Source organism: Rhipicephalus microplus, chromosome 8 (genome assembly GCF_043290135.1).
Source record: "Rhipicephalus microplus isolate Deutch F79 chromosome 8, USDA_Rmic, whole genome shotgun sequence".
NCBI classification, from domain to species: domain Eukaryota; kingdom Metazoa; phylum Arthropoda; class Arachnida; order Ixodida; family Ixodidae; genus Rhipicephalus; species Rhipicephalus microplus.
The window spans coordinates 141674092-141700124 of NC_134707.1; positions in this window are offsets into that span (position 1 = coordinate 141674092).

Here is a 26033-nt window from a genome sequence, read left to right on the forward strand (position 1 = left end):
TAGAAACTCCACAGCTAGAAACCCCACAACTATAAACTTCACAACTAGCAACTCAACAACTAGAGACTGCACAACTAGAGATTCCGCAACTAGAAACTCCACAGCTAGTAACTCCGCAACTAGAAAATCCATAACTTGAAACTCCGCCACTAGAATCTCCACAACTAGAAAACTCCGCAACTAGAAACTCCACAGCTAGAAACTCCACAACTTGAAACACCACAACTAGATACTCCACAACTACAAATTCCACAACTAGAAACTCCACAACTAGAAACTCCACAACTAGAAACTCCACAACTAGAAACTCCGCAACTAGAAACTCCACAGCTAGAAACTCCACAACTTGAGACTTCGCAACAAGAAACTCGGCAACTAGAATCTCCACAACTAGAAACTCTGGAACTAGAAACTCCGCAACTACAAACTCCACAGCTAGAAACTCCACATCTTGAGACTTCGCAAATAGAAACTCGTCAACTAGAAACTCAACAACTAGAAACTCCACAGCTAGAAAGTCCACAACTAGAAACTCCACAACTTGAGAGCTCACCACTAGAAACTCCACAACTAGAAACTCCACCACTAGAAATTCCACAAATACAAACCTCACAACTAGAAACTCCACAACTAGAAACTCCGACACTGGAAACTCCACAGCCAGAAACTCTACAACTAGAAAAACCACTTCTAGAAACTCCGCAACAACAAACTCTGCAACTAGAAACTCCATAACTAGAATTTCCACAGCTAGAGACTCAACAACTAGAGACTCCTCAACTAAAAGCTCCACAACTAGACACTCCACAACTAGAAACTCCGCAACTAGAAACCCGACAACTAGAAACTCAACAACTACAAACTCCACACCTATAAATTCCTCAACTTGAAACTCCACAACTAAAACTCCACAACTAGAAACTCCACAACTAGAAACTCCACAACTAGAAACTCCGCAACTAGAAACTCCCCAACTAGAAACTCCACAACTAGAAACTCTGCAGCTAGAAACTCTGCAAATAGAAACTCCGCAACTAGAAACTCCACAACTAGAAAACCCTCAACTATAAACTTCACAACTAGAAACTCAACAACTAGAGACTGCACAACTAGAAACTCCGCAACTAGAAACTCCGCAGCTAGAAACTCCGCAACTAGAAACTCCACAACTTAATACTCTGCAACTCGAAACTCTGCAACTAGAAAATCCACAGCTAGAAACTCCACAACTTGAAACACCACAACTAAATACTCCACAACTACAAATTCCACAACTAGAAACTCCACAACTAGAAACTCCACAACTAGAAACTCCACAGCTAGAAACTCCACAACTTGAGACTTCGCAAGTAGAAACTCGTCAACTAGAAACTCAACAACTAGAAACTCCACAGCTAGAAACTCCACAACTAGAAACTCCGCAACTTGAGAGTTCGCCACTAGAAACTCTACAACTAGAAACTCCACAACTAGAGACTTCACAACTAGAAACTCCACCACTAGAAATTCCACAACTACAAACCTCACAACTAGAAACTCCATAACTAGAAACTCCGCAACTGGAATTTCCACAGCCAGAAACTCTACAACTTAAAAACCACATCTAGAAACTCCGCAACAACAAAATCTGCAACTAGAAACTCCACAACTAGAATTTCCACAGCTAGAAACTCAACAACTAGAGACTTCTCAACTAAAAGCTCCACAACTAGACACTCCACAACTAGAAACTCCGCAACTAGAAACCCGACAACTAAAAACTCAACAACTACAACCTCCAAACCTAATAATTCCTCCACTTGAAACTCCACAACTTAAACTCCACAACTAGAAACTCCACAACTAGAAACTCAACAACTGGAAACTCTGCAACTAGAAACTCCCAAGCTAGAAACTCTACAACTAGAAACTCTGCAGCTAGAAACTCCGCAACTAGAAACTCTGCAAATAGAAACTCCGCAACTAGAAACTCCACAGCTAGAAACCCCTCAACTATAAACTTCACAACTAGAAACTCAACAACTAGAGACTGCACAACTAGAGACTCCGCAACTAGAAACTCCGCAACTAGAAACTCCACAACTTGAAACTATGCAACTCGAAACTCTGCAACTAGAAAATCCACAACTATAAACTCAAGTAGAAACTCCCCAACTGGAAACTCCGCAACTAGAAACTCCACAGCTAGAAACTCCACAACTAGAAACTCCGCAACTTGAGAGCTCACCACTAGAAACTCCACAACTAGAAACTCCACAACTAGAGACTCCACAACTAGAAACTCCACCTCTAGAAATTCCACAACTACAAACCTCACAACTAGAAACTCCACAACTAGAAACTCCGACACTGGAAACTCCACAGCCAGAAACTCTACAACTAGAAAAACCACTTCTAGAAACTCCGCAACAACAAACTCTGCAACTAGGAACTCCACAACTAGAATTTCCACAGCTAGAGACTCAACAACTAGAGACTCCTCAACTAAAAGCTCCACAACTAGACACTCCACAACTAGAAACTCCGCAACTAGAAACCCGACAACTAGAAACTCAACAACTACAAACTCCACACCTATAAATTCCTCAACTTGAAACTCCACAACTAAAACTCCACAACTAGAAACTCCACAACTAGAAACTCCACAACTAGAAACTTCGCAACTAGAAACTCCCCAACTAGAAACTCCACAACTAGAAACTCTGCAGCTAGAAACTCTGCAAATAGAAACTCCGCAACTAGAAACTCCACAACTAGAAAACCCTCAACTATAAACTTCACAACTAAAAACTCAACAACTAGAGACTCCACAACTAGAAACTCCGCAACTAAAAACTCCGCAGCTAGAAACTCCGCAACTAGAAACTCCACAACTTAATACTCTGCAACTCGAAACTCTGCAACTAGAAAATCCACAGCTAGAAACTCCACAACTTAAAACACCACAACTAAATACTCCACAACTACAAATTCCACAACTAGAAACTCCACAATTAGAAACTCCACTGCTAGTAACTCCACAACTTGAGACTTCCCAACAAGAAACTCGGCAACTAGAATCTCCGCAACTAGAAACTCTGCAACTAGAAACTCCGCAACTACAAACTCCGCAACTAGAAACTCCACAGCTAGAAACTCCACAACTTGAGACTTCGCAAATAGAAACTCGTCAACTAGAAACTCAACAACTAGAAACTCCACAGCTAGAAACTCCACAACTAGAAACTCCGCAACTTGAGAGTTCGCCACTAGAAACTCTACAACTAGAAACTCCACAACTAGAGACTTCACAACTAGAAACTCCACCACTAGAAATTCCACAACTACAAACCTCACAACTAGAAACTTCGCAACTGGAATTTCCACAGCCAGAAACTCTACAACTTAAAAACCACATCTAGAAACTCCGCAACAACAAAATCTGCAACTAGAAACTCCACAACTAGAATTTCCACAGCTAGAAACTCAACAACTAGAGACTTCTCAACTAAAAGCTCCACAACTAGACACTCCACAACTAGAAACTCCGCAACTAGAAACCCGACAACTAAAAACTCAACAACTACAACCTCCAAACCTATTAATTCCTCTACTTGAAACTCCACAACTTAAACTCCACAACTAGAAACTCCACAACTAGAAACTCAACAACTGGAAACTCTGCAACTAGAAACTCCCAAGCTAGAAACTCTACAACTAGAAACTCTGCAGCTAGAAACTCCGCAACTAGAAACTCTGCAAATAGAAACTCCGCAACTAGAAACTCCACAGCTAGAAACCCCTCAACTATAAACTTCACAACTAGAAACTCAACAACTAGAGACTGCACAACTACAGACTCCGCAACTAGAAACTCCGCAACTAGAAACTCCACAACTTGAAACTCTGCAACTAGAAAATCCACAACTATAAACTCAAGTAGAAACTCCCCAACTGGAAACTCCGCAACTAGAAACTCCACAGCTAGAAACTCCACAACTAGAAACTCCGCAACTTGAGAGCTCACCACTAGAAACTCCACAACTAGAAACTCCACAACTAGAGACTCCACAACTAGAAACTCCACCACTACAAATTCCACAACTACAAACCTCACAACTAGAAACTCCACAACTAGAAACTCCGACACTGGAAACTCCACAGCCAGAAACTCTAATACTAGAAAAACCACTTCTAGAAACTCCGCAACAACAAACTCTGCAACTAGGAACTCCACAACTAGAATTTCCACAGCTAGAGACTCAACAACTAGAGACTCCTCAACTAAAAGCTCCACAACTAGACACTCCACAACTAGAAACTCCGCAACTAGAAACCCGACAACTAAAAACTCAACAACTACAAACTCCACAACTATAAATTCCTCAACTTGAAACTCCACAACTAAAACTCCACAACTAGAAACTCCACAACTAGAAACTCCTCAACTAGAAACTTCGCAACTAGAAACTCCCCAACTAGAAACTCCACAACTAGAAACTCTGCAGCTAGAAACTCTGCAAATAGAAACTCCGCAACTAGAAACTCCACAGCTAGAAAACCCTCAACTATAAACTTCACAACTAGAAACTCAACAACTAGAGACTGCACAACTAGAGACTCTGCAACTAGAAACTCCGCAGCTAGAAACTCCGCAACTAGAAACTCCACAACTTAATACTCTGCAACTCGAAACTCTGCAACTAGAAAATCCACAGCTAGAAACTCCACAACTTAAAACACCACAACTAAATACTCCACAACTACAAATTCCACAACTAGAAACTCCACAATTAGAAACTCCACAGCTAGAAACTCCACAACTTGAGACTTCCCAACAAGAAACTCGGCAACTAGAATCTCCGCAACTAGAAACTCTGCAACTAGAAACTCCGCAACTACAAACTCCGCAACTAGAAACTCCACAGCTAGAAACTCCACAACTTGAGACTTCGCAAATAGAAACTCGTCAACTAGAAACTCAACAACTAGAAACTCCACAGCTAGAAACTCCACAACTAGAAACTCCGCAACTTGAGAGTTCGCCACTAGAAACTCTACAACTAGAAACTCCACAACTAGAGACTTCACAACTAGAAACTTCACCACTAGAAATTCCACAACTACAAACCTCACAACTAGAAACTCCGCAACTGGAATTTCCACAGCCAGAAACTCTACAACTTAAAAACCACATCTAGAAACTCCGCAAAACAAAATCTGCAACTAGAAACTCCACAACTAGAATTTCCACAGCTAGAAACTCAACAACTAGAGACTTCTCAACTAAAAGCTCCACAACTAGACACTCCACAACTAGAAACTCCGCAACTAGAAACCCGACAACTAAAAACTCAACAACTACAACCTCCAAACCTACTAATTCCTCCACTTGAAACTCCACAACTAAAACTCCACAACTAGAAACTCCACAACTAGAAACTCAACAACTGGAAACTCCGCAACTAGAAACTCCCAAGCTAGAAACTCTACAACTAGAAACTCTGCAGCTAAAAACTCCGCAACTAGAAACTCTGCAAATAGAAACTCCGCAACTAGAAACTCCACAGCTAGAAACCCCTCAACTATAAACTTCACAACTAGAAACTCAACAACTAGAGACTGCACAACTAGAGACTCCGCAACTAGAAACTCCGCAACTAGAAACTCCACAACTTGAAACTATGCAACTCGAAACTCTGCAACTAGAAAATCCACAACTATAAACTCAAGTAGAAACTCCCCAACTGGAAACTCCGCAACTAGAAACTCCACAGCTAGAAACTTCACAACTAGAAACTCCGCAACTTGAGAGCTCACCACTAGAAACTCCACAACTAGAAACTCCACAACTAGAGACTCCACAACTAGAAACTCCACCACTAGAAATTCCACAACTACAAACCTCGCAACTTGAAACTCCACAACTAGAAACTCCGACACTGGAACTCCACAGCCAGAAACTCTACAACTAGAGAAACCACTTCTAGAAACTCCGCAACAACAAACTCTGCAACTGGAAACTCCACAACTAGAATTTCCACAGCTAGAGACTCAACAACTAGAGACTCCTCAACTAAAAGCTCCACAACTAGACACTCCACAACTAGAAACTCCGCAACTAGAAACCCGACAACTAGAAACTCAACAACTACAAACTCCACACCTATAAATTCCTCAACTTGAAACTCCACAACTGAAACTCCACAACTAGAAACTCCACAACTAGAAACTCCACAACTAGAAACTTCGCAACTAGAAACTTCCCAACTAGAAACTCCACAACTAGAAACTCTGCAGCTAGAAACTCTGCAAATAGAAACTCCGCAACTAGAAACTCCACAACTAGAAAACCCTCAACTATAAACTTCACAACTAGAAACTCAACAACTAGAGACTGCACAACTAGAAACTCCGCAACTAGAAACTCCACAACTTAATACTCTGCAACTCGAAACTCTGCAACTAGAAAATCCACAGCTAGAAACTCCACAACTTGAAACACCACAACTAAATACTCCACAACTACAAATTCCACAACTAGAAACTCCACAACTAGAAACTCCACAACTAGAAACTCCACAGCTAGAAACTCCACAACTTGAGACTTCCCAATAAGAATCTCGGCAACTAGAATCTCCGCAACTAGAAACTCTGCAACTAGAAACTCCGCAACTACAAACTCCGCAACTAGAAACTCCACAGCTAGAAACTCCACAACTTCAGACTTCGCAAATAGAAACTCGTCAACTAGAAACTCAACAACTAGAAACTCCACAGCTAGAAACTCCACAACTAGAAACTCCGCAACTTGAGAGTTCGCCATTAGAAACTCTACCACTAGAAACTCCACAACTAGAGACTTCACAACTAGAAACTCCACCACTAGAAATTCCACAACTACAAACCTCACAACTAGAAAATCCATAACTAGAAACTCCGCAACTGGAAACTCCACAGCCAGAAACTCTACAACTTAAAAACCACATCTAGAAACTCCGCAACAACAAACTCTGCAACTAGAAACTCCACAACTAGAATTTCCACAGCTAGAGACTCAACAACTAGAGACTCCTCAACTAAAAGCTCAACAACTAGACACTCCACAACTAGAAACTCCGCAACTAGAAACCCGACAACTAAAAACTCAACAACTACAACCTCCAAACCTCTTAATTCCTCCACTTGAAACTCCACAACTAAAACTCCACAACTAGAAACTCCACAACTAGAAACTCCACAACTGGAAGCTCCGCAACTAGAAACTCCCAAGCTAGAAACTCTACAACTAGAAACTCTGCAGCTAGAAACTCCGCAACTAGAAACTCTGCAAATAGAAACTCCGCAACTAGAAACTCCACAGCTAGAAACCCCTCAACTATAAACTTCAAAACTAGAAACTCAACAACTAGAGACTGCACAACTAGAGACTCCGCAACTAGAAACTCCGCAACTAGAAACTCCACAACTTGAAACTATGCTACTCGAAAATCTGCAACTAGAAAATCCACAACTATAAACTCAAGTAGAAACTTCCCAACTGGAAACTCCCCAACTAGAAACTCCGAAACTAGAAAATCCACAACTAGAAACTTCACAACTAGAAACTCCCCAACAAAAAACTCCACAACTAGAAACTCCACAACTAGAAAATCCACAACTAGAGACTGCACAACTAGAGACTTTGCATTTAGAAACTCCTCACATAGAAACTACACAACTAGAAACTCCACGACTAGAGATTCCATAAGTAGAAACTCCACAGCTAAAATTTCCACAACTACAAACCCCACAACTAGAAACTCCACAACTAGAAACTCGGCAAATAGAAAATATACAACAAGGAACTCGAAAACTAAAAACTCCAACGAGAAACTCTACAACTAGAAACTTCACAACTAGAAACTCCACAAATAGACACTCCACAACTAGAAACTCCACAACTAGAGACTCCACAACTAGGAACTCCAAAATTGAGACTCCACAACTAGAAACTACACAGATTGAAATTCACCAACTAGAAACTCCACAACTGGAAACTCCGCAACTAGAAACTCCGCAACTAGAAACTCTGCAACTAGAAACTCCGCAACTAGAAACCCCACAACTATAAACTTCACAACTAGCAACTCAACAACTAGAGACTGCACAAGTAGAGACTCCCCCACTAGAAACTCCACAACTTGAAACTCCGCCACTAGAAGCTCCACAACTAGAAAACTCCGCAACTACAAACTCTGCAACTAGAAACTCCGCAACTAGAAACTCCACAGCTAGAAACTCCACAACTTGAAACACCACATCTAGAAACTCCGCAACAACAAACTCTGCAACCAGAAACTTCACAACTAGAATTTCCACAGCTAGAGACTCAACAACTAGAGGCTCATCAACTAAAAGCTCCACAACTAGAAACTTCATAACTAGAAACTCCGCAACTTGAAACCCGACAACTAGAAACTCAACAACTAGAAACTCCACACCTATAAATTCCTCAACTTGAAACTCCACAACTAAAACTCCACAACTAAAAACTCCACAACTAGAAACTCCGCAACTAGAAACTCCACAACTAGAAACTCCACAACTAGATTCTCCACAACTACAAATTCCACAACTAGAAACTCCACAACTAGAAACTCCACAACTTGAGACTTCGCAACAAGAAACTTGGCAACTAGAATCTCCACAACTAGAAACTCTGCAACTAGAAACTCCGCAACTACAAACTCCGCAACTAGAAACTCCACAGCTAGAAACTCCACAACTTGAGACTTCGCAAATAGAAACTCGTCAACTAGAAACTCAACAACTAGAAACTCCACAGCTGCAAACTCCACAACTAGAAACTCCACAACTTGAGAGTTCGCAACTAGAAACCCCAAAACTAGAAACTCCACAACTAGAGACTCCACAACTAGAAACTCCACCACTAGAAACTCCACAACTACGAACCTCACAACTAGAAACTCAACAACTAGAAACTCCGCAACTGGAAACTGTGCAACTAGAAACTCCGCAACTGGAAACTCCACAGCTAGAAACCCCACAACTATAAACTTCACAACTAGCAACTCAACAACTAGAGACTGCACAACTAGAGACTCCGCAACTAGAAACTCCACAGCTAGTAACTCCGCAACTAGAAACTCCACAACTTGAAACTCCTCAACTAGAATCTCCACAACTAGAAAACTCCGCAACTAGAAACTCTACAACTAGAAACTCCGCAACTACAAACTCCGCAACTAGAAACTCCACAGCTAGAAACTCCACAACTTGAGACTTCGCAAATAGAAACTCGTCAACTAGAAACTCAACAACTAGAAACTCCACAGCTACAAACTCCACAACTAGAAACTCCACAACTTGAGAGTTCGCAACTAGAAACCCCACAACTAGAAACTCCACAACCAGAGACTCCACAACTAGAAACTCCACCACTAGAAACTCCACAACTACGAACCTCACAACTAGAAATTAACAACTAGAAACTACGCAACTAGAAATTGTGCAACTAGAAACTCCGCAACTAGAAACTCCACAGCTAGAAACCCCACAACTATAAACTTCACAACTAGCAACTCCACAAATAGAGACTGCACAACTAGAGACTCCGCAACTAGAAACTCCACAGCTAGTAACTCCGCAACTAGAAACTCCACAACTTGAAACTCCGCCACTAGAATCTCCACAACTAGAAAACTCCGCAACAAGAAACTCTGCCACTAGAAACTCCGCAACTAGAAACTCCACAGCTAGAAACTCCACAACTTGAAACACCACACTTGATACTCCACAACTACAAATTCCACAACTAGAAACTCCACAACTAGAAACTCCACAACTAGAAACTCCGCAACTAGAAACTCCACAGCTAGAAACTCCACAACTTGAGACTTCGCAACAAGAAACTCTGCAACTAGAAACTCCGCAACTACAAACTCCGCTACTACAAACTCCACAGCTAGAAACTCCACAACTTGAGACTTCTCAATTAGAAACTCGTCAACTAGAAACTCAACAACTAGAAACTCCACAGCTAGAAACTCCACAACTAGAAACTCCACAACTTGAGAGTTCACCACTAGAAACTCCACAACTAGAAACTACACAACATGAAACACCACAACTAAATACTCCACAACTACAAATTCCACAACTAGAAACTCCACAACTAGAAACTCCACAACTAGAAACTCCACAGCTAGAAACTCCACAACTTGAGACTTCCCAACAAGAATCTCGGCAACTAGAATCTCCGCAACTAGAAACTCTGCAACTAGAAACTCCGCAACTACAAACTCCGCAACTAGAAACTCCACAGCTAGAAACTCCACAACTTGAGACTTCGCAAATAGAAACTCGTCAACTAGAAACTCAACAACTAGAAACTTCACAGCTAGAAACTCCACAACTAGAAACTCCGCAACTTGAGAGTTCGCCACTAGATCTCCACAACTAGAAACTCCACAACTAGAGACTCCACAAATAGAAACTCCACCACTAGAAATTCCACAACTACGAACCTCACAACTAGAAACTCCATAACTAGAAACTCCGCAACTGGAAACTCCACAGCCAGAAACTCTACAACTAGAAAAACCACATCTAGAAACTCCGCAACAACAAACTCTGCAACTAGAAACTCCACAACTAGAACTTGCACAGCTAGAGACTCAACAACTAGAGACTCCTCAACTAAAAGCTTCACAACTAGACACTCCACAACTAGAAACTCCGCAACTAGAAACCCGACAACTAGAAACTCAACAACTACAACCTCTAAACCTATAAATTCCTCAACTTGAAACTCCAAAACTAAAACTCCACAACTAGAAACTCCACAACTAGAAACTCCACAACTGGAAACTTCGCAACTAGAAACTCCCAAACTAGAAACTCTACAACTAGAAACTCTGCAGCTAGAAACTCCGCAATTAGAAACTCTGCAAATAGAAACTCCGCAACTAGAAACTCCACAGCTAGAAAACCCTCAACTATAAACTTCACAACTAGAAACTCAACAACTAGAGACTGCACAACTAGAGACTCCGCAACTAGAAACTCCGCCGCTAGAAACTCCGCAACTAGAAACTCCACAACTTGAAACTCTGCAACTCAAAACTCTGCAACTAGAAAATCCACAACTATAAACTCAAGTAGAAACTCCGCAACTAGAAACTCCGCAACTAGAAAATCCACAACTTGAAACTTCACAACTAGAAACTCCCCAACAAAAAACTCCACAACTAGAAACTCCAAAACTAGAAACTCCACAACTAGAGACTGCACAACTAGAGACTTTGCATTTAGAAACTCCTCAGACAGAAACTACACAACTAGAAACTCCACGACTAGAGATTCCATAAGTAGAAACTCCACAGCTAAAATTTCCACAACTACAAACCCCACAACTAGAAACTCCACAACTAGAAACTCTGCAAATAGAAAATCTACAACAAGGAACTCGAAAACTAAAAACTCCAACGAGAAACTCTACAACTAGAAACTTCACAACTAGAAACTCCACAAATAGACACTCCACAACTAGAAACTCCACAACTAGAGACTCCACAACTAGGAACTCCAAAATTGAGACTCCACAACTAGAAACTACACAGATTGAAATTCCACAACTAGAAACTTCACAAGTGGAAACTCCGCAACTAGAAACTCTGCAACTAGAAACTTTACAGCTAGAAACTCCACAACTTGAGACTTCGCAATTAGAAACTCGTCAAGTGGAAACTCAACCACTAGAAACTCCACAGCTAGAAACTCCACAACTAGAAACTCCACAACTTGAAACCCAACAATTAGATACTCCACAACTACAGACTCCACAACTTGAAACACCACAACTAGATACTCCACAATTACAAATTCCGCAACTAGAAACTCCACAACTAGAAACTCCTCAACTAGAAACTCCCCACTAGAAACTTCACAACTAGAATCTCTGCAACTAGAAACTCCGCAACTAGAAACTCTGCAACTAGAAACTCCGCAACTAGAAACCCCACAACTATAAACTTCACAACTAGCAACTCAACAACTAGAGACTGCACAAGTAGAGACTCCCCCACTAGAAACTCCACAACTTGAAACTCCGCCACTAGAAGCTCCACAACTAGAAAACTCCGCAACTACAAACTCTGCAACTAGAAACTCCGCAACTAGAAACTCCACAGCTAGAAACTCCACAACTTGAAACACCACATCTAGAAACTCCGCAACAACAAACTCTGCAACCAGAAACTTCACAACTAGAATTTCCACAGCTAGAGACTCAACAACTAGAGGCTCATCAACTAAAAGCTCCACAACTAGAAACTTCATAACTAGAAACTCCGCAACTTGAAACCCGACAACTAGAAACTCAACAACTAGAAACTCCACACCTATAAATTCCTCAACTTGAAACTCCACAACTAAAACTCCACAACTAAAAACTCCACAACTAGAAACTCCGCAACTAGAAACTCCACAACTAGAAACTCCACAACTAGATTCTCCACAACTACAAATTCCACAACTAGAAACTCCACAACTAGAAACTCCACAACTTGAGACTTCGCAACAAGAAACTTGGCAACTAGAATCTCCACAACTAGAAACTCTGCAACTAGAAACTCCGCAACTACAAACTCCGCAACTAGAAACTCCACAGCTAGAAACTCCACAACTTGAGACTTCGCAAATAGAAACTCGTCAACTAGAAACTCAACAACTAGAAACTCAACAACAGCTGCAAACTCCACAACTAGAAACTCCACAACTTGAGAGTTCGCAACTAGAAACCCCAAAACTAGAAACTCCACAACTAGAGACTCCACAACTAGAAACTCCACCACTAGAAACTCCACAACTACGAACCTCACAACTAGAAACTCAACAACTAGAAACTCCGCAACTGGAAACTGTGCAACTAGAAACTCCGCAACTGGAAACTCCACAGCTAAAAACCCCACAACTATAAACTTCACAACTAGCAACTCAACAACTAGAGACTGCACAACTAGAGACTCCGCAACTAGAAACTCCACAGCTAGTAACTCCGCAACTAGAAACTCCACAACTTGAAACTCCTCAACTAGAATCTCCACAACTAGAAAACTCCGCAACTAGAAACTCTACAACTAGAAACTCCGCAACTACAAACTCCGCAACTAGAAACTCCACAGCTAGAAACTCCACAACTTGAGACTTCGCAAATAGAAACTCGTCAACTAGAAACTCAACAACTAGAAACTCCACAGCTACAAACTCCACAACTAGAAACTCCACAACTTGAGAGTTCGCAACTAGAAACCCCACAACTAGAAACTCCACAACCAGAGACTCCACAACTAGAAACTCCACCACTAGAAACTCCACAACTACGAACCTCACAACTAGAAACTCAACAACTAGAAACTCCGCAACTAGAAATTGTGCAACTAGAAACTCCGCAACTAGAAACTCCACAGCTAGAAACCCCACAACTATAAACTTCACAACTAGCAACTCCACAAATAGAGACTGCACAACTAGAGACTCCGCCACTAGAAACTCCACAGCTAGTAACTCCGCAACTAGAATCTCCACAACTTGAAACTCCGCCACTAGAATCTCCACAACTAGAAAACTCCGCAACAAGAAACTCTGCCACTAGAAACTCCGCAACTAGAAACTCCACAGCTAGAAACTCCACAACTTGAAACACCACAACTAGATACTCCACAACTACAAATTCCACAACTAGAAACTCCACAACTAGAAACTCCACAACTAGAAACTCCGCAACTAGAAACTCCACAGCTAGAAACTCCACAACTTGAGACTTCGCAACAAGAAACTCTGCAACTAGAAACTCCCCAACTACAAACTCCGCTACTACAAACTCCACAGCTAGAAACTCCACAACTTGAGACTTCGCAATTAGAAACTCGTCAACTAGAAACTCAACAACTAGAAACTCCACAGCTAGAAACTCCACAACTAGAAACTCCACAACTTGAGAGTTCACCACTAGAAACTCCACAACTAGAAACTACACAACTTGAAACACCACAACTAAATACTCCACAACTACAAATTCCACAACTAGAAACTCCACAACTAGAAACTCCACAGCTAGAAACTCCACAACTTGAGACTTCCCAACAAGAATCTCGGCAACTAGAATCTCCGCAACTAGAAACTCTGCAACTAGAAACTCCGCAACTACAAACTCCGCAACTAGAAACTCCACAGCTAGAAACTCCACAACTTCAGACTTCGCAAATAGAAACTCGTCAACTAGAAACTCAACAACTAGAAACTCCACAGCTAGAAACTCCACAACTAGAAACTCCGTAACTTGAGAGTTCGCCATTAGAAACTCTACAACTAAAAACTCCACAACTAGAGACTTCACAACTAGAAACTCCACCACTAGAAATTCCACAACTACAAACCTCACAACTAGAAAATTCATAACTAGAAACTCCGCAACTGGAAACTCCACAGCCAGAAACTCTACAACTTAAAAACCACATCTAGAAACTCCGCAACAACAAACTCTGCAACTAGAAACTCCACAACTAGAATTTCCACAGCTAGAGACTCAACAACTAGAGACTCCTCAACTAAAAGCTCAACAACTAGACACTCCACAACTAGAAACTCCGCATTTAGAAACCCGACAACTAAAAACTCAACAACTACAACCTCCAAACCTATTAATTCCTCCACTTGAAACTCCACAACTAAAACTCCACAACTAGAAACTCCACAACTAGAAACTCCACAACTGGAAGCTCCGCAACTAGAAACTCCCAAGCTAGAAACTCTACAACTAGAAACTCTGCAGCTAGAAACTCCGCAACTAGAAACTCTGCAAATAGAAACTCCGCAACTAGAAACTCCACAGCTAGAAACCCCTCAACTATAAACTTCAAAACTAGAAACTCAACAACTAGAGACTGCACAACTAGAGACTCCGCAACTAGAAACTCCGCAACTAGAAACTCCACAACTTGAAACTATGCAACTCGAAAATCTGCAACTAGAAAATCCACAACTATAAACTCAAGTAGAAACTTCCCAACTGGAAACTCCCCAACTAGAAACTCCGAAACTAGAAAATCCACAACTAGAAAATCCACAACTAGAGACTTTGCATTTAGAAACTCCTCACATAGAAACTACACAACTAGAAACTCCACGACTAGAGATTCCATAAGTAGAAACTCCACAGCTAAAATTTCCACAACTACAAACCCCACAACTAGAAACTCCACAACTAGAAACTCGGCAAATAGAAAATATACAACAAGGAACTCGAAAACTAAATACTCCAACGAGAAACTCTACAACTAGAAACTTCACAACTAGAAACTCCACAAATAGACACTCCACAACTAGAAACTCCACAACTAGAGACTCCACAACTAGGAACTCCAAAATTGAGACTCCACAACTAGAAACTACACAGATTGAAATTCACCAACTAGAAACTCCACAACTGGAAACTCCGCAACTAGAAACTCTGCAACTAGAAACTCTACAGCTAGAAACTCCACAACCTGAGACTTCGCATTTAGAAACTCGTCAACTGGAAACTCAACCACTAGAAACTCCACAGCTAGAAACTCCACAACTAGAAACTCCACAACTTGAAACCCAACAATTAGATACTCCACAACTACAGACTCCACAACTTGAAACACCACAACTAGATACTCCACAATTACAAATTCCGCAACTAGAAACTCCACAACTAGAAACTCCACAACTTGAAACTCCGCCACTAGAAGCTCCACAACTAGAAAACTCCGCAACTACAAACTCTGCAACTAGAAACTCCGCAACTAGAAACTCCACAGCTAGAAACTCCACAACTTGAAACACCACATCTAGAAACTCCGCAACAACAAACTCTGCCACCAGAAACTTCACAACTAGAATTTCCACAGCTAGAGACTCAACAACTAGAGGCTCAACAACTAAAAGCTCCACAACTAGAAACTTCATAACTAGAAACTCCGCAACTTGAAACCCGACAACTAGAAACTCAACAACTAGAAACTCCACACCTATAAATTCCTCAACTTGAAACTCCACAACTAAAACTCCACAACTAAAAACTCCACAACTAGAAACTCCGCAACTAGAAACTCCACAACTAGAAACTCCACAACTAGATTCTCCACAACTACAAATTCCACAACTAGAAACTCCACAACTAGAAACTCCACAACTTGAGACTTCGCAACAAGAAACTTGGCAACTAGAATCTCCACAACTAGAAACTCTGCAACTAGAAACTCCGCAACTACAAACTCCGCAACTAGAAACTCCACATCTAGAAACTCCACAACTTGAGACTTCGCAAATAGAAACTCGTCAACTAGAAACTCAACAACTAGAAACTCCACAGCTGCAAACTCCACAACTAGAAACTCCACAACTTGAGAGTTCGCAACTAGAAACCCCAAAACTAGAAACTCCACAACTAGAGACTCCACAACTAGAAACTCCACCACTAGAAACTCCACAACTACGAACCTCACAACTAGAAACTCAACAACTAGAAACTCCGCAACTGGAAACTGTGCAACTAGAAACTCCGCAACTGGAAACTCCACAGCTAGAAACCCCACAACTATAAACTTCACAACTAGCAACTCAACAACTAGAGACTGCACAACTAGAGACTCCGCAACTAGAAACTCCACAGCTAGTAACTCCGCAACTAGAAACTCCACAACTTGAAACTCCTCAACTAGAATCTCCACAACTAGAAAACTCCGCAACTAGAAACTCTACAACTAGAAACTCCGCAACTACAAACTCCGCAACTAGAAACTCCACAGCTAGAAACTCCACAACTTGAGACTTCGCAAATAGAAACTCGTCAACTAGAAACTCGACAACTAGAAACTTCACAGCTACAAACTCCACAACTAGAAACTCCACAACTTGAGAGTTCGCAACTAGAAACCCCACAACTAGAAACTCCACAACCAGAGACTCCACAACTAGAAACTCCACCACTAGAAACTCCACAACTACGAACCTCACAACTAGAAACTCAACAACTAGAAACTCCGCAACTAGAAATTGTGCAACTAGAAACTCCGCAACTAGAAACTCCACAGCTAGAAACCCCACAACTATAAACTTCACAACTAGCAACTCCACAAATAGAGACTGCACAACTAGAGACTCCGCAACTAGAAACTCCACAGCTAGTAACTCCGCAACTAGAAACTCCACAACTTGAAACTCCGCCACTAGAATCTCCACAACTAGAAAACTCCGCAACAAGAAACTCTGCCACTAGAAACTCCGCAACTAGAAACTCCACAGCTAGAAACTCCACAACTTGAAACACCACAACTAGATACTCCACAACTACAAATTCCACAACTAGAAACTCCACAACTAGAAACTCCACAACTAGAAACTCCGCAACTAGAAACTCCACAGCTAGAAACTCCACAACTTGAGACTTCGCAACAAGAAACTCTGCAACTAGAAACTCCGCAACTACAAACTCCGCTACTACAAACTCCACAGCTAGAAACTCCACAACTTGAGACTTCGCAATTAGAAACTCGTCAACTAGAAACTCAACAACTAGAAACACCACAGCTAGAAACTCCACAACTAGAAACTCCACAACTTGAGAGTTCACCACTAGAAACTCCACAACTAGAAACTACACAACTTGAAACACCACAACTAAATACTCCACAACTACAAATTCCACAACTAGAAACTCCACAACTAGAAACTCCACAACTAGAAACTCCACAACTAGAAACTCCACAGCTAGAAACTCCACAACTTGAGACTTCCCAACAAGAATCTCGGCAACTAGAATCTCCGCAACTAGAAACTCTGCAACTAGAAACTCCGCAACTACAAACTCCGCAACTAGAAACTCCACAGCTAGAAACTCCACAACTTCAGACTTCGCAAATAGAAACTCGTCAACTAGAAACTCAACAACTAGAAACTCCACAGCTAGAAACTCCACAACTAGAAACTCCGCAACTTGAGAGTTCGCCATTAGAAACTCTACAACTAGAAACTCCACAACTAGAGACTTCACAACTAGAAACTCCACCACTAGAAATTCCACAACTACAAACCTCACAACTAGAAAATCCATAACTAGAAACTCCGCAACGGGAAACTCCACAGCCAGAAACTCTACAACTTAAAAACCACATCTAGAAACTCCGCAACAACAAACTCTGCAACTAGAAACTCCACAACTAGAATTTCCACAGCTAGAGACTCAACAACTAGAGACTCCTCAACTAAAAGCTCAACAACTAGACACTCCACAACTAGAAACTCCGCAACTAGAAACCCGACAACTAAAAACTCAACAACTACAACCTCCAAACCTATTAATTCCTCCACTTGAAACTCCACAACTAAAACTCCACAACTAGAAACTCCACAACTAGAAACTCCACAACTGGAAGCTCCGCAACTAGAAACTCCCAAGCTAGAAACTCTACAACTAGAAACTCTGCAGCTAGAAACTCCGCAACTAGAAACTCTGCAAATAGAAACTCCGCAACTAGAAACTCCACAGCTAGAAACCCCTCAACTATAAACTTCAAAACTAGAAACTCAACAACTAGAGACTGCACAACTAGAGACTCCGCAACTAGAAACTCCGCAACTAGAAACTCCACAACTTGAAACTATGCAACTCAAAAATCTGCAACTAGAAAATCCACAACTATAAACTCAAGTAGAAACTTCCCAACTGGAAACTCCCCAACTAGAAACTCCGAAACTAGAAAATCCACAACTAGAAACTTCACAACTAGAAACTCCCCAACAAAAAACTCCACAACTAGAAACTCCACAACTAGAAAATCCACAACTAGAGACTGCACAACTAGAGACTTTGCATTTAGAAACTCCTCACATAGAAACTACACAACTAGAAACTCCACGACTAGAGATTCCATAAGTAGAAACTCCACAGCTAAAATTTCCACAACTACAAACCCCACAACTAGAAACTCCACAACTAGAAACTCGGCAAATAGAAAATATACAACAAGGATCTCGAAAACTAAAAACTCCAACGAGAAACTCTACAACTAGAAACTTCACAACTAGAAACTCCACAAATAGACACTCCACAACTAGAAACTCCACAACTAGAGACTCCACAACTAGGAACTCCAAAATTGAGACTCCACAACTAGAAACTACACAGATTGAAATTCACCAACTAGAAACTCCACAACTGGAAACTCCGCAACTAGAAACTCTGCAACTAGAAACTTTACAGCTAGAAACTGCACAACCTGAGACTTCGCAATTAGAAACTCGTCAACTGGAAACTCAACCACTAGAAACTCCACAGCTAGAAACTCCACAACTAGAAACTCCACAACTTGAAACCCAACAATTAGATACTCCACAACTACAGACTCCACAACTTGAAACACCACAACTAGGTACTCCACAATTACAAATTCCGCAACTAGAAACTCCACAACTAGAAACTCCTAAACTAGAAACTCCCCACTAGAAACTTCACAACTAGAATCTCTGCAACTAGAAACTCCGCAACTAGAAACTCTGCAACTAGAAACTCCGCAACTAGATACTCCACAGCTAGAAACCCCACAACTATAAACTTCACAACTAGCAACTCAACAACTAGAGACTGCACAACTAGAGACTCCCCCACTAGAAACTCCACAGCTAGTAACTCCGCAACTAGAAACTCCACAACTTGAAACTCCGCCACTAGAAGCTCCACAACTAGAAAACTCCTCAACTACAAACTCTGCAACTAGAAACTCCGCAACTAGAAACTCCACAGCTAGAAACTCCACAACTTGAAACACCACATCTAGAAACTCCGCAACAACAAACTCTGCAACCAGAAACTCCACAACTAGAATTTCCACAGCTAGAGACTCAACAACTAGAGGCTCCTCAACTAAAAGCTCCACAACTAGAAACTCCATAACTAGAAACTCCGCAACTTGAAACCCGACAACTAGAAACTCAACAACTAGAAACTCCACACCTATAAATTCCTCAACTTTAAACTCCACAACTAAAACTCCACAACTAGAAACTCCACAACTAGAAACTCCACAACTAGAAACTCCCCAACTAGAAACTCCACAACTAGATTCTCCACAACTACAAATTCCACAACTAGAAACTCCACAACTAGAAACTCCACAACTTGAGACTTCGCAACAAGAAACTTGGCAACTAGAATCTCCACAACTAGAAACTCTGCAACTAGAGACTCCGCAACTACAAACTCTGCAAATAGAAACTCCGCAACTAGAAACTCCACAGCTAGAAAACCCTCAACTATAAACTTCACAACCAGAAACTCAACAACTAGAGACTGCACAACTAGAGACTCCGCAACTAGAAACTCCGCAGCTAGAAACTCCGCAACTAGAAACTCCACAACTTGAAACTCTGCAACTCGAAACTCTGCAACTAGAAAATCCACAACTTGAAACTTCACAACTAGAAACTCCCCAACAAAAAACTCCACAACTAGAAACTCCAAAACTAGAAACTCCACAACTAGAGACTGCACAACTAGAGACTTTGCATTTAGAAACTCCTCAGACAGAAACTACACAACTAGAAACTCCACGACTAGAGATTCCATAAGTAGAAACTCCACAGCTAAAATTTCCACAACTACAAACCCCACAACTAGAAACTCCACAACTAGAAACTCTGCAAATAGAAAATCTACAACAAGGAACTCGAAAACTAAAAACTCCAACGAGAAACTCTACAAATAGAAACTTCACAACTAGAAACTCCACAAATAGACACTCCACAACTAGAAACTCCACAACTAGAGACTCCACAACTAGGAACTCCAAAATTGAGACTCCACAACTAGAAACTACACAGATTGAAATTCCACAACTAGAAACTTCACAACTGGAAACTCCGCAACTAGAAACTCTGCAACTAAAAACTTTACAGCTAGAAACTCCACAACTTGAGACTTCGCAATTAGAAACTCGTCAAGTGGAAACTCAACCACTAGAAACTCCACAGCTAGAAACTCCACAACTAGAAACTCCACAACTTGAAACCCAACAATTAGATACTCCACAACTACAGACTCCACAACTTGAAACACCACAACTAGATACTCCACAATTACAAATTCCGCAACTAGAAACTCCACAACTAGAAACTCCTCAACTAGAAACTCCCCACTAGAAACTTCACAACTAGAATCTCTGCAACTAGAAACTCCGCAACTAGAAACCCCACAACTATAAACTTCACAACTAGCAACTCAACAACTAGAGACTGCACAAGTAGAGACTCCCCCACTAGAAACTCCACAACTTGAAACTCCGCCACTAGAAGCTCCACAACTAGAAAACTCCGCAACTACAAACTCTGCAACTAGAAACTCCGCAACTAGAAACTCCACAGCTAGAAACTCCACAACTTGAAACACCACATCTAGAAACTCCGCAACAACAAACTCTGCAACCAGAAACTTCACAACTAGAATTTCCACAGCTAGAGACTCAACAACTAGAGGCTCATCAACTAAAAGCTCCACAACTAGAAACTTCATAACTAGAAACTCCGCAACTTGAAACCCGACAACTAGAAACTCAACAACTAGAAACTCCACACCTATAAATTCCTCAACTTGAAACTCCACAACTAAAACTCCACAACTAGAAACTCCACAACTAGAAACTCCGCAACTAGAAACTCCACAACTAGAAACTCCACAACTAGATTCTCCACAACTACAAATTCCACAACTAGAAACTCCACAACTAGAAACTCCACAACTTGAGACTTCGCAACAAGAAACTTGGCAACTAGAATCTCCACAACTAGAAACTCTGCAACTAGAAACTCCGCAACTACAAACTCCGCAACTAGAAACTCCACAGCTAGAAACTCCACAACTTGAGACTTCGCAAATAGAAACTCGTCAACTAGAAACTCAACAACTAGAAACTCCACAGCTGCAAACTCCACAACTAGAAACTCCACAACTTGAGAGTTCGCAACTAGAAACCCCAAAACTAGAAACTCCACAACTAGAGACTCCACAACTAGAAACTCCACCACTAGAAACTCCACAACTACGAACCTCACAACTAGAAACTCAACAACTAGAAACTCCGCAACTGGAAACTGTGCAACTAGAAACTCCGCAACTGGAAACTCCACAGCTAGAAACCCCACAACTATAAACTTCACAACTAGCAACTCAACAACTAGAGACTGCACAACTAGAGACTCCGCAACTAGAAACTCCACAGCTAGTAACTCCGCTACTAGAAACTCCACAACTTGAAACTCCTCAACTAGAATCTCCACAACTAGAAAACTCCGCAACTAGAAACTCTACAACTAGAAACTCCGCAACTACAAACTCCGCAACTAGAAACTCCACAGCTAGAAACTCCACAACTTGAGACTTCGCAAATAGAAACTCGTCAACTAGAAACTCAACAACTAGAAACTCCACAGCTACAAACTCCACAACTAGAAACTCCACAACTTGAGAGTTCGCAACTAGAAACCCCACAACTAGAAACTCCACAACCAGAGACTCCACAACTAGAAACTCCACCACTAGAAACTCCACAACTACGAACCTCACAACTAGAAACTCAACAACTAGAAACTCCGCAACTAGAAATTGTGCAATTAGAAACTCCGCAACTAGAAACTCCACAGCTAGAAACCCCACAACATTAAACTTCACAACTAGCAACTCCACAAATAGAGACTGCACAACTAGAGACTCCGCAACTAGAAACTCCACAGCTAGTAACTCCGCAACTAGAAACTCCACAACTTGAAACTCCGCCACTAGAATCTCCACAACTAGAAAACTCCGCAACAAGAAACTCTGCCACTAGAAACTCCGCAACTAGAAACTCCACAGCTAGAAACTCCACAACTTGAAACACCACAACTAGATACTCCACAACTACAAATTCCACAACTAGAAACTCCACAACTAGAAACTCCACAACTAGAAACTCCGCAACTAGAAACTCCACAGCTAGAAACTCCACAACTTGAGACTTCGCAACAAGAAACTCTGCAACTAGAAACTCCGCAACTACAAACTCCGCTACTACAAACTCCACAGCTAGAAACTCCACAACTTGAGACTTCGCAATTAGAAACTCGTCAACTAGAAACTCAACAACTAGAAACTCCACAGCTAGAAACTCCACAACTAGAAACTCCACAACTTGAGAGTTCACCACTAGAAACTCCACAACTAGAAACTACACAACTAGAGACTCCACAACTAGAAACTCCACCTCTAGAAATTCCACAACTAGAAACTCCACAACTAGAAACTCCGACACTGGAAACTCCACAGCCAGAAACTCTACAACTAGAAAAACCACATCTAGAAACTCCGCAACAACAAACTCCGCAACTAGAAACTCCACAACTAGAATTTCTACAGCTAGAGACTCAACAACTAGAGGCTCCTCAACTTAAAGCTCCACAACTAGAAACTCCATAACTAGAAACTCCGCAACTTGAAACCTGACAACTAGAAACTCAACAACTAGAAACTCCACACCTATAAATTCCTCAACTTGAAACTCCACATATAAAACTCCACAACTAGAAAGTCCACAACTAGAAACTCCGCAACTAGAAACTCCACAACTAGAAACTCCACAACTAGATTCTCCACAACTACAAATTCCACAACTAGAAACTCCACAACTAGAAACTCCACCACTTGAGACTTCGCAACGAGAAACTTGGCAACTAGAATCTCCACAACTAGAAACTCTGCAACTAGAAACTCCGCAACTACAAACTCCGCAACTAGAAACTCCACAGCTAGAAACTCCACAACTTGAGACTTCGCAAATACAAACTCGTCAACTAGAAACTCAACAACTAGAAACTCCACAGCTGCAAACTCCACAACTAGAAACTCCACAACTTGAGAGTTCGCAACTAGAAACCCCACAACTTGAAACTCCACAACTAAAGACTCCACAACTAGGAACTCCACCACTAGAAACTCCACAACTTCGAACCTCACAACTAGAAACTCAACAACTAGAAACTCCACAACTGGAAACTGTGCAACTAGAAACTCCGCAACTGGAAACTCCACAGCTAGAAACCCCACAACTATAAACTTCACAACTAGCAACTCAACAACTAGAGACTGCACAACTAGAGACTCCGCAACTAGAAACTCCACAGCTAGTAACTCCGCAACTAGAAACTCCACAACTTGAAACTCCTCAACTAGAATCTCCACAACTAGAAAACTCCGCAACTATAAACTCTACAACTAGAAACTCCGCAACTACAAACTCCGCAACTAGAAACTCCACAGCTAGAAACTCCACAACTTGAGACTTCGCAAATAGAAATTCGTCAACTAGAAACTCAACAACTAGAAACTCCACAGCTAGAAACTCCACAACTAGAAACTCCACAACTTGACAGTTCGCAACTAGAAACCCCACAACTAGAAACTCCACAACTAGAGACTCCACAACAAGAAACTCCACCACTAGAAACTCCACAACTACGAACCTCACAACTAGAAACTCAACAACTAGAAACTCCGCAACTAGAAACTGTGCAACTAGAAACTCCGCAACTAGAAACTCCACAGCTAGTAACTCCGCAACTAGAAATTCCACAACTTGAAACTCCGCCACTAGAATCTCCACAACTAGAAAACTCCGCAACAAGAAACTCTGCCACTAGAAACTCCGCAACTAGAAACTCCACAGCTAGAAACTCAACAACTTGAAACACCACAACTAGATACTCCACAACTACAAATTCCACAACTAGAAACTCCACAACTAGAAACTCCGCAACTAGAAACTCCACAGCTAGAAACTCCACAACTTGAGAATTCGCAACAAGAAACTCGGCAACTAGAATCTCCACAACTAGAAACCCTGCAACTAGAAACTCCGCAACTACAAACTCCGCTACTACAAACTCCACAGCTAGAAACTCCACAACTTGAGACTTCGCAATTAGAAACTCGTCAACTAGAAACTCAACAACTAGAAACTCCACAGCAAGAAACTTCACAAATAGAAACTCCACAACTTGAGAGTTCACCACTAGAAACTCCACAACTAGAAACTACACAACTAGAGGCTCCACAACTAGAAACTCCACCACTAGAAATTCCACAACTACAAACCTCACAACTAGAAACTCCACAACTAGAAACTCCGACACTGGAAACTCCACAGCCAGAAACTCTACAACTAGAAAAACCACATCTAGAAACTCTGCAACAACAAACTCTGCAACTGGAAACTCCGCAACTCGAATTTCCACAGCTAGAGACTCAACAACTAGAGACGCCTCAACTAAAAGCTCCACAACTAGACACTCCACAACTAGAAACTCCGCAACTAGAAACCCGACAACTAGAAACTCAACAACTACAAACTCCACACCTTTAAATTCCTCAACTTGAAACTCCACAACTAAAACTCCACAACTAGAAACTCCACAACTAGAAACTCCACAACTAGAAACTCCGCAACTAGAAAACCCTAAACTATAAACTTCACAACTAGAAACTCAACAACTAGAGACTGCACAACTAGAGACTCCGCAACTAGAAACTCCACAGCTAGAAACTCCGCAACTAGAAACTCCACAACTTAAAACTCTGCAACTCGAAACTCTGCAACTAGAAAATCCACAACTAAAACTCCACAACTAGAAACTCCATAACTAGAAACTCCATAACTGCAAACTTCACAACTAGAAACTACCAAACTAGAAACTCTACAACTAGAAACTCTGCAGCTAGAAATTCCGCAACTAGAAACTCTGCAAATAGAAACTCCGCAACTAGAAACTCCACAGCTAGAAACCCCTCAACTATAAACTTCACAACTAGAAACTCAACAACTAGAGACTGCACAACTAGAGACTCCGCAACTAGAAACTCCGCAGCTAGAAACTCCGCAACTAGAAACTCCACAACTTGAAACTCTGCAACTCGAAACTCTGCAACTAGAAAATCCACA